At 32.8% G+C, this 9,417-nt stretch overlaps 4 non-coding genes across 4 annotated transcripts; all 4 read right to left on the bottom strand.

Annotated features, from left to right (window-relative positions):
- Positions 1–896: 896 nt before the first annotated feature.
- TRNAC-GCA lies at positions 897–969 on the bottom strand. Its single transcript has one exon. It is a non-coding gene; the product is annotated as a tRNA-Cys (tRNA).
- A 1,605-nt stretch (positions 970–2,574) lies between these two features.
- Positions 2,575–2,646, bottom strand: TRNAC-GCA. The gene has a single exon. It is a non-coding gene; the product is annotated as a tRNA-Cys (tRNA).
- A 3,396-nt stretch (positions 2,647–6,042) lies between these two features.
- Positions 6,043–6,113, bottom strand: TRNAC-GCA. The gene has a single exon. It is a non-coding gene; the product is annotated as a tRNA-Cys (tRNA).
- A 1,054-nt stretch (positions 6,114–7,167) lies between these two features.
- Positions 7,168–7,239, bottom strand: TRNAC-GCA. Its single transcript has one exon. It is a non-coding gene; the product is annotated as a tRNA-Cys (tRNA).
- Positions 7,240–9,417: the final 2,178 nt, after the last annotated feature.

The following is a 9,417-nucleotide window of genomic DNA, read 5'->3' on the forward strand; positions in this document are numbered from 1 at the left end:
ACAAGGTCAAAATTGGCTAGATAATTAGATTGAATTTTTAATTTTTCAAATTTGAAATAAAGCTTCCCGCAACTATTTGTTAAAAAAAATGGATTATTAATTGTGTGTTTATAAGCCCGTCATAGCTAAGAAATTTATAACCTTCTATGTAACTTTTGCGATTAAAAGTATGAGACTATAAATTTAAATTAACGACCTTCTCTAAGCAAAACAATAATAGGATGTAGAATAAGATAATATCTTGTGATTAAATTTATAGTAAAAGAATTGTTGGTTATTTTAATATTTTCCACACAAAAGCGTAGGCAATTATCTAGTATATTTGATAATCTAAGATTACACACAAAAACCTGACTATATAAAGTTTTATTATATTCTATGGTTCTCGTGCATCGATTAAGTCTAAACGTTTACAACTTATTGATTAAGAACTTGTGAGTCTAAAGCCAGAAATTATTGCGCAAGCCAAGAGGAAGACACATTTCCTTAGGATCAATGTTGAATAAGTCATGTCGAGGTTCATTATTTATTTATCCATTGTGTAGTTGAACAATTTTCCCAGCATTATCAATGCATTAAAATCGAAGTGAAAAGTGAGCACCTTAGTAGCAGAATGGCAAGACTTGAAAAGTATAGAAAGATATCATGAAATTCTGAAATGATGCATCTCATCTTCAACACATAAATTGAGAATGAGAAATGTGTATATAATAAAATCTCAATTGAATAAAGAGCATTTATTTAATTTTATATTTTTTAGGGGGAATTCTAAGAACATGCATTTAATGTTATGTCAAGACCATCTAGTATTTTAACTAATTCAAACCAAAAATATAAAACACGGTTTACCAAAAGGGCTAGGCCTAAAAGAGAGAGGGGAATAAAAGAAAAATCAAAGGGCACAACCGGGATCGAACCGGTGACCTCTTGATCTGCAGTCAAATGCTCTACCACTCGAGCTATGGACCCATTTAAACAATATAATCACATAAAGGGAAAAAATTGAAAAATTTGATGTCAGTTTGAAAGTGTTGAATGTGAATATAAATTTTCTACCCCATCTTGTAATTCCTCTTAAAATGTAGAAAGCTCAAAAGAAAGCATAAATCAATGGTATTTAATTGTAAAACCCTAAAGACTTATTTTAGAAACACACCTACAAGGTCCAAATCAGCTAGATAATTAGATTGAATTTTAATTTTCAAATTTGAAATAAAGCTTCCCGCAACTATTTGATAAAAAAAATGGATTATTAATTGTGTGTTTATAAGCCCATCATAGCTAGAAATTTCTAACCTTCTATGTAACTTTGCGATTAAAAGTATGAGACTATAAATTAAAATTAATGACCTTCTCTAAGCAAAACGATAATAGGATGTAGAATAAGGTAATATCTTGTTAGGTGTAATTTGACATTTATATTGTGAAACTAATAAAATAAGAAATTATAGAAACAAAGATAGTTTTGATAAAATAAAATAAAATAAACAATAAATTGAAGAGAGAGAAGGATATTTTGGTCAATTAATTGACCAAAATGAGTGTTTTAGCCATAATGGGGGTGGAAATAGCGCTCCTCTAATAGTAATAATAATGTTTAATTCCTTGACCTTTTTTAATTTTCTTTCCATCGTCTCAAGTTGACTGTTGATATTCCCTATTTTCAAATCATACAGCTATATGTTTTTTTTTTCTTATTTGCAAGATTTTTTGAATCACCATGGGTTCCGATTAGGCAAGCATGTGTACTAAGATTCATTTACTTATTTTAAGAAATCTTTCCAAAGAAGGAAAACGATAGGGAAGCAATAGTTATTGTCACATATAGCAATGCTACCACGTTCACGTTGGCATATAAAACAAGGACAAGGAGAAGCTCACTTTTGCATAATTTTTGGCATTTACTCAAGGAAACATGATTTTCAAACAATCTTACCAAAAATTTATAGTAAAAGAATTGTCGGTTATTTTAATATTTTCCACACAAAACATAGGCAATTATCTAGTATATTTGATAATCTAAGAGCACACTCAAAAACCTGACTATATAAAGTTTTATTATATTCTATGGTTCTCGTGCATTGATTAAGTCTAAACCTTTATAATTGATTGATTAAGAACTTGTGAGTGCAAGGCTGGAAATTATTGCACAAGCCAAGAGGAAGTGCACATTTCTCAGGATCAATGTCAAATAAGTCATGTTAGGTTCATTATTTATTTATCCGTTGTATAGTTGAACATTTTTCCCAGCATTATCAATGCATTAAAATTGAGCATCTTAGTAGTAGAATGGTAAGACTTGAAAAGTATAGAAAGATATACTTAAATTTTGAAATGAAGTATCTCATCTTCAACACATAAATTGAGAATGAGAAATGTGTATCTAATAAAATCTCGATTGAATAAAAAGCATTTATTTAATTTTTAAATTTTTGGGGGGAATTCTAACAATATGCATTTAATGTTATGTCAAGACTATCTGGTCTTTTAACTAATTCAAACTGAAAAATGTAAAACACAGTTTACCAAAAGGGCTAGGCCTAAAAGAGAGAGGGGAATAAAAAGAAAATCAAAAGGGCCCAACCGGGATCGAACCGGTGACCTCTTGATCTGCAGTCAAATGCTCTACCACTGAGCTATGGACCCATTTAAATATTATAATCACATAAAGGAAAACATTGAAAAAAAATTGATGTCAGTTTGAAAGTGTTGAATGTGAATATAAATTTTCTTACCCCATCTTGTAAATCCTCTTAAAATGTAGAAAGCTCAAAAGAAAGCATAAATCAATGGTATTTGACTTTAAAACCCTACAGACTTATTTCAAAACACACCTACAAGGTCAAAATCGGCTAGATAATTAGATTGAATTTTAATTTTCAAATTTGAAATAAAGCTTCCCGCAACTATTTGATAAAAAAAAAATGGATTATTAATTGTGTGTTTATAAGCCCGTCACAGCTAGAAATTTCTAACCTTCTATGTAACTTTTGGGATTAAAAGTATGAGACTATAAATTAATATTAACGACCTTTCTAAGCAAAACGATAAGAGGATGTAGAATAAGATAATATCTTGTTGTGTGTAATTTGACATTTATATTGTGAAACTAATAAAATAAGAAATTATAGAAACAAAGATAGTTTTGATAAAATAAAACAAAAAAGAGACAATAAATTGAAGAGAGAAGGATATTTTGGTCAATTAATTGACCAAAATGAGTGTTTTAGCCATAATGGGGGTGGAAATAGCGCTCCTCTAATAGTAATAATAATGTTTAATTCCTTTGACTTTTTTATTTTTCTTTCCATCTTCTCGAGTTGACTGATCATATTCCCTTTTTTTAAATCATACAGCTATATGTTTTTTTTTTCCTTATTTGCAAGATTTTTGAATCACCACGGGTTCCGATTTGGCAAGCATGTGTACTAAGATTCATTTACTTATTTTAAGAAATCTTTCCAAAGATGGGAAAACGATAGGGAAGCAATAGTTATTGTCACCTATGGCAATGCTACCGCGTTGACGTTGGCATATAAAACAAGGACAAGATGGAGCTCACTTTTGCATAATTTTTGGCATTTACTCAAGGAAACATGATTTTCAAGCAATCTTGCCAAAATTTTATAGTAAAAGAATTGTCGGTTATTTTAATATTTTCCACACAAAGCGTAGGCAATTATCTAGTATATTTGATAATCTAAGAGCACACACAAAAACCTGACTATATAAAGTTTTATTCTATTCTATGGTTCTCGTGCATCGATTAAGTCTAAACGTTTACAACTTATTGATTAAGAACTTGTGAGTGTAAGGCCGGAAATTATTGCGCAAGCCAAGAGGAAGAGCTTTTTTCGGGATTAACGTTGAATAAGTCATGTTAGGTTCATTATTTATTTATCCGTTGTGTAGTTGAACATTTTTCCCAGCATTATCAATGCATTAAAATCGAAGTATAAAGCAAGCATCTTAATAGCAGAATGGCAAGACTTTTTTTTTTTTTTGGTCAGTCCTACTCTAATCCTACTCTACACTCACTCGCAGACTTGTGCCCTGCCTCTTGAATGGCAAAACTTGAAAAGTATAGAAAGATATAATGAAATTCTGAAATGATGCATCTCATCTTCAACACATAAATTGAGAATGAGAAATGTGTATCTAATAAAATCTCGATTGAATAAAAAGCATTTATTTAATTTTTTAAATTTTTTAGGGGAATTCTTACAACATGCATTTAATGTTATGTGAAGACCATTTGGTATTTTAACTAATTCAAACTGAAAAATATAAAACACGGTTTACCAAAAGAGCTAGGCCTAAAAGAGAGAGGGGAATAAAAAGACAAATCAAAGGGCCCAACCAAGATCAAACCGGTGACCTCTTGATCTGCAAGTCAAATGCTCTACCACCGAGCTATGGACCCATTTAAATATTATAATCACATAAAGGTTGAAAAATTGAAAAAATTTGATGTCGGTTGAAAGTGTTGAATGTGAATATAAATTTTCTTACCCCATCTTGTAATTCCTCTTAAAAAATGCTAGAAAGCTCAAAAGAAAGCATAAATCAATGGTATTTGATTTTAAACCCTATAGACTTATTTCGAATCACACCCATGAGGTCAAAATCGTCTAGATAAATAGATTGAATTTTAATTTTTCAAATTTGAAATAAAGCTTCTCACAACTATTTGATAAAAAAAATGGATTATTAATTGTGTGTTTATAAGCCCGTCACAGCTAGAAATTTCTAACCTTCTATGTAACTTTGGGATTAAAAGTATGAGACTATAAATTAATATTAACGACCTTCTCTAAGCAAAACGATAAGAGGATGTAGAATAAGATAATATCTTGTTGTGTGTGTAATTTGACATTTATATTGTGAAACTAATAAAATAAGAAATTATAGAAACAAAGATAGTTTTGATAAAATAAAACAAAAAGAAACAATAAATTGAAGAGAGAGAAGGATATTTTGGTCAATTAATTGACCAAAATGAGTGTTTTAGCCATAATGGGGGTGGAAATAGCGCTCCTCTAATAGTAATAATAATGTTTAATTCCTTTGACTTTTTTATTTTCTTTCCATCTTCTCGAGTTGACTGATCATATTCCCTTTTTTAAATCATACAGCTATATGTTTTTTTTCCTTATTGCAAGATTTTTGAATCACCACGGGTTCCGATTTGGCAAGCATGTGTGTACTAAGATTCATTACTTATTTTAAGAAATCTTTCCAAAGATGGAAAACGATAGGAAGCAATAGTTATTGTCACCTATGGCAATGCTACCGCGTTGACGTTGGCATATAAAACAAGGACAAGATGGAGCTCACTTTTGCATAATTTTTGGCATTTACTCAAGGAAACATGATTTTCAAGCAATCTTGCCAAAATTTTATAGTAAAAGAATTGTCAGTTATTTTAATATTTTCCACACAAAGCGTAGGCAATTATCCAGTGTATTTGATAATCTAAGAGCACACACAAAAACCTGACTATATAAAGTTTTATTCTATTCTATGGTTCTCGTGCATCGATTAAGTCTAAACGTTTACAACTTATTGATTAAGAACTTGTGAGTGTAAGGCCGGGAAATTATTGCGCAAGCCAAGAGGAAGAGCTTTTTCTCGGGATCAACGTTGAATAAGTCATGTTAAGTTCACATTATTTATTTATCCGTTGTGTAGTTGAACATTTTTCCCAGCATTATCAATGCATTAAAATCGGTATAAAGCAAGCATCTTAATAGCAGAATGGCAAGACTTGAAAAAGTATAGAAAGATATAATGAAATTCTGAAATGATGCATCTCATCTTCAACACATAAATTGAGAATGAGAAATGTGTATCTAATAAAATCTCGATTGAATAAAAACATTTATTTAATTTTTTAAATTTTTTTAGGGGAATTCTAACAACATGCATTTGATGTTATGTGAAGACCATTTGGTATTTTAACTAATTCAAACCGAAAATATAAAACACGGTTTACCAAAAAGAGCTAGGCCTAAAGAGAGAGGGGAATAAAAAGACAAATCAAGGGCCCAACGGGATCGAACCGGTGACCTCTTGATCTGCAGTCAAATGCTCTACCACTGAGCTATGGACCCATTTAAATATTATAATCACACATAAAGGTGAAAAATTGAAAAAAATTTGATGTCAGTTTGAAAGTGTTGAATGTGAATATAAATTTTCTTACCCCATCTTGTAATTCCTCTTAAAATGTAGAAAGCTCAAAGAAAGCATAAATCAATGGTATTTGATTTTAAAACCCTATAGACTTATTTCAGAATCACACCTACAAGGGTTCCGATTTGGCAAACACGTGTAGTAAGATTCATTTACTTATTTTAAGAAATCTTTCCAAAGAAGGAAAAACGATAGAAGCAATAGTTATTGTCACCTATGGCAATGCTATCATGTTGACGTTGGCATATAAAACAAGGACAAGGAGAAACTCACTTTTGCATAATTTTTGGCATTTACTCAGGAAACATGATTTTCAAAACAATCTTGCCAAAAATTTATAGTAAAATTATCGGTTATTTTAATATTTTCCACACAAAGCGTAGGCAATTATCTAGTATATTTGATAATCTAAGAGCACACGCAAAAACTTGACTATGTAAAGTTTTGTCGATTATGGTTCTCGTCATCGATTAAGTCTAAACATTTTTAACTTGATTAAGAACTTCGTGAGTGCAAGGCCGGAAATTATGGCACAAGCCGAGAGGAAGAGCGCATTCCTCCAAGATCAATGTTGAATAAGTCATGTTAGGTTCATTATTTATTTATCCATTGTGTAGTTGAACATTTTTTCCCAGCATTATCAATGCATTTAAATTGAAGTATAAAGCGAACATCTTAGTAGCAGAATGGCAAGACTTGAAAAGTATAGAAAGATATAATGAAATTCTAAAATGATGCATCATCTTCAAACACATAAATTGAGAATGAGAAATGTGTATCTAATAAAATCTCGATTGAATAAAAAATATTTATTTAATGTTTAAAAGTTTTGGGGAATTCTATTAATATGCATTTAATGTTACTGTCAAGACCATTAAAATGTAAAAAAATTTTGGGGGAATTCTGACAACGTGCATTTAATGTTATTTTAACTAATTCAAACTGAAAAATGTAAAACACAGTTTACCAAAAAGGGCCCAACCGGGTTCGAACCGGTGACCTCTTGATCTGCAGTCAAATGCTCTACCACTGAGCTATGGACCCGTTTGACATTGGGAAAGTGCACTTTTTCTCTTGATTTAGTAATATATCTACTAAATGCCAGCTTTTACTTTACTGCTGGGGAAAACTTTCCTCATTTTTCTTTTGTCGTAAAAAACGCGGTTCTCGGACCACAATTACTTGCCCAAAGAGGGAGGACCAGAATTATCTTCTTTTTATAGCCCAAATGCCAAAATATGCATGATTTTATACCTTGAGCACAAAAAACACCCAAACCCATTAGTATTTCTTCCAATTAAAGCCAATTAGATAGCTCGCATGGCAAATAGTGATGACGAGTACGAGTGACAGGCAAAGGGAGCGAAAATTAGAGCAATGATGCATACAAAATGATGTCATTTTTATCAAGGATCTAAGCTGCTATTCAGCTTTGTAGCTGCAAAAACAGCGTTGTTTCTGCACACGTCAACATCTTAATTTTCACTCGGATTGGTATGTCATTGTACATGTCACCACCGCTTAGTCATGTGAGTTGCCATATACACTACTGGGACAGAAAAGTTAGCAACTGGGTATTTTTTGTCCATGAGAGTAAGTTGGTGCCTTTGCTTGGCTAAATTCATGGTTTTTATTTTTTTTTTTATTTTTGCATCTTGCATTTCCCTTGTGAAAAAGTAGTCGTCATCATCGACAACTATGATGTTATTAGACTTTTGTATTTCTTATCGTGCTCTGTATCATAAACGTCGCCGTCGTCATCCTGAACAATTTAGATATTATGTTCATTAAATATACATCACCTTATTAGCAAATGCTTGTAAGAGAGGGAACAGACTACGTCATCCGTAATAGTAAGATGTGTTCTTTTGCTGCTCACGTCTGGGGTATAATTGTTGTGTGAGATAATATTATATTTGAGTAGTATAATTTCGGTCCAATTATGTGTCTAGATTCCATGCAATATTTAAAATTGTTACTTTAACGGAAGGATGAAAACTGAAAATCAAGCATTTTAGAACGTGAAACATTGCTATCCCCTCTTGAAAAGATTTTCCGGTGATCTGAGTGTACATGAAATCGACACATCTAAATTCTGGATATAGATGTATCTCATGAAATTCATATGATTTAATAAATGTCTTATCTTTCTTAAGCTCGATTCGGAAGAGTGGGAGGGGGAAGGAAAGAGAGATGAGAAAATCAATTTTTATATTCTTCCTCCTGCTTTTTCGCCCAAATCTCAAACTTTTTAATTATTTTCCATCCTGATTTGTCATCAACCTAATTCCTCTGAATTTCCAAGCAAGGCCCGTGCAAACAGGTATCCAGGCTTCGTTGCTGCAACTGGAAAGCGTGCGACATGCGTCAGCCAAAAGCAGCATCCTTCAAGTACACGTTACGGCTCTCAACGTATGTTGAGTTTTCTCTATCCAGTACGTGATGATTACCCTCTTTCCAATCTCTCTAACTCGCTTGAACCTAAAAATCTTTTCCCATGGCTGATTCTGGACTATTTCCACCTGATTAAGCCTCCCTTAGCGGATTCGGATACCGATTGCAGTTCAGCGGTCATCTCAGCTCCAATCCTCTTTGGATTTTCCTCTACAGTTTCGTAGCTAAGTGTTCTCTGATTGGAGGCCAGTCGGTGTCTCTCCTGTTTGATCCACCTAATTTCTTGGAGTTGATCTTCCATCTCTTCCGTTCACAAGATCGCCATCAACGGACTGAGCCTGTCCATCCACTAATCTCTGAGCTTTATCCGATAACCCTAATTTTGGGTCCACATACGCTTCTCGTCTGGGCCCCTCGATTTCTTAGTTTCCTTGCGGGGTTTTTCCTTCTGCTCCTTTCTTTTCCTCGCGGCCATTGTGATTGGTGGCTCTCAACCCTTGCTGCGAGCTTTCTCACCTCTGCTACTCTGTTCACGCCTATGTGCTGGTAAAAGTCCGAGCGCACCTCAACCAGAACAGGTTTTCAGTTTGCATCTTTCCTTGTTATTACAGTTTGAAGGAATGGTAGACTCTAGTACAGAGTCGAGTCGTTTGAGGCGCTATGTAAGAGTCTTGGCAACTTATGGTCTGAGGATGATGTAATAAACGTTACTCAAGGAATCTCGACTGAAAAACTTATGAATGCAGACGTACCTTATTAGGCAAACTTTTATTCCCGTCCTAATGTTAACTTCCCATCGTTCCTTAAGACCATGAAATGGGCTTAAAG

The sequence above is a fragment of the Eucalyptus grandis genome, chromosome 11, assembly GCF_016545825.1.
Source record: "Eucalyptus grandis isolate ANBG69807.140 chromosome 11, ASM1654582v1, whole genome shotgun sequence".
Lineage (NCBI taxonomy): Eukaryota > Viridiplantae > Streptophyta > Magnoliopsida > Myrtales > Myrtaceae > Eucalyptus > Eucalyptus grandis.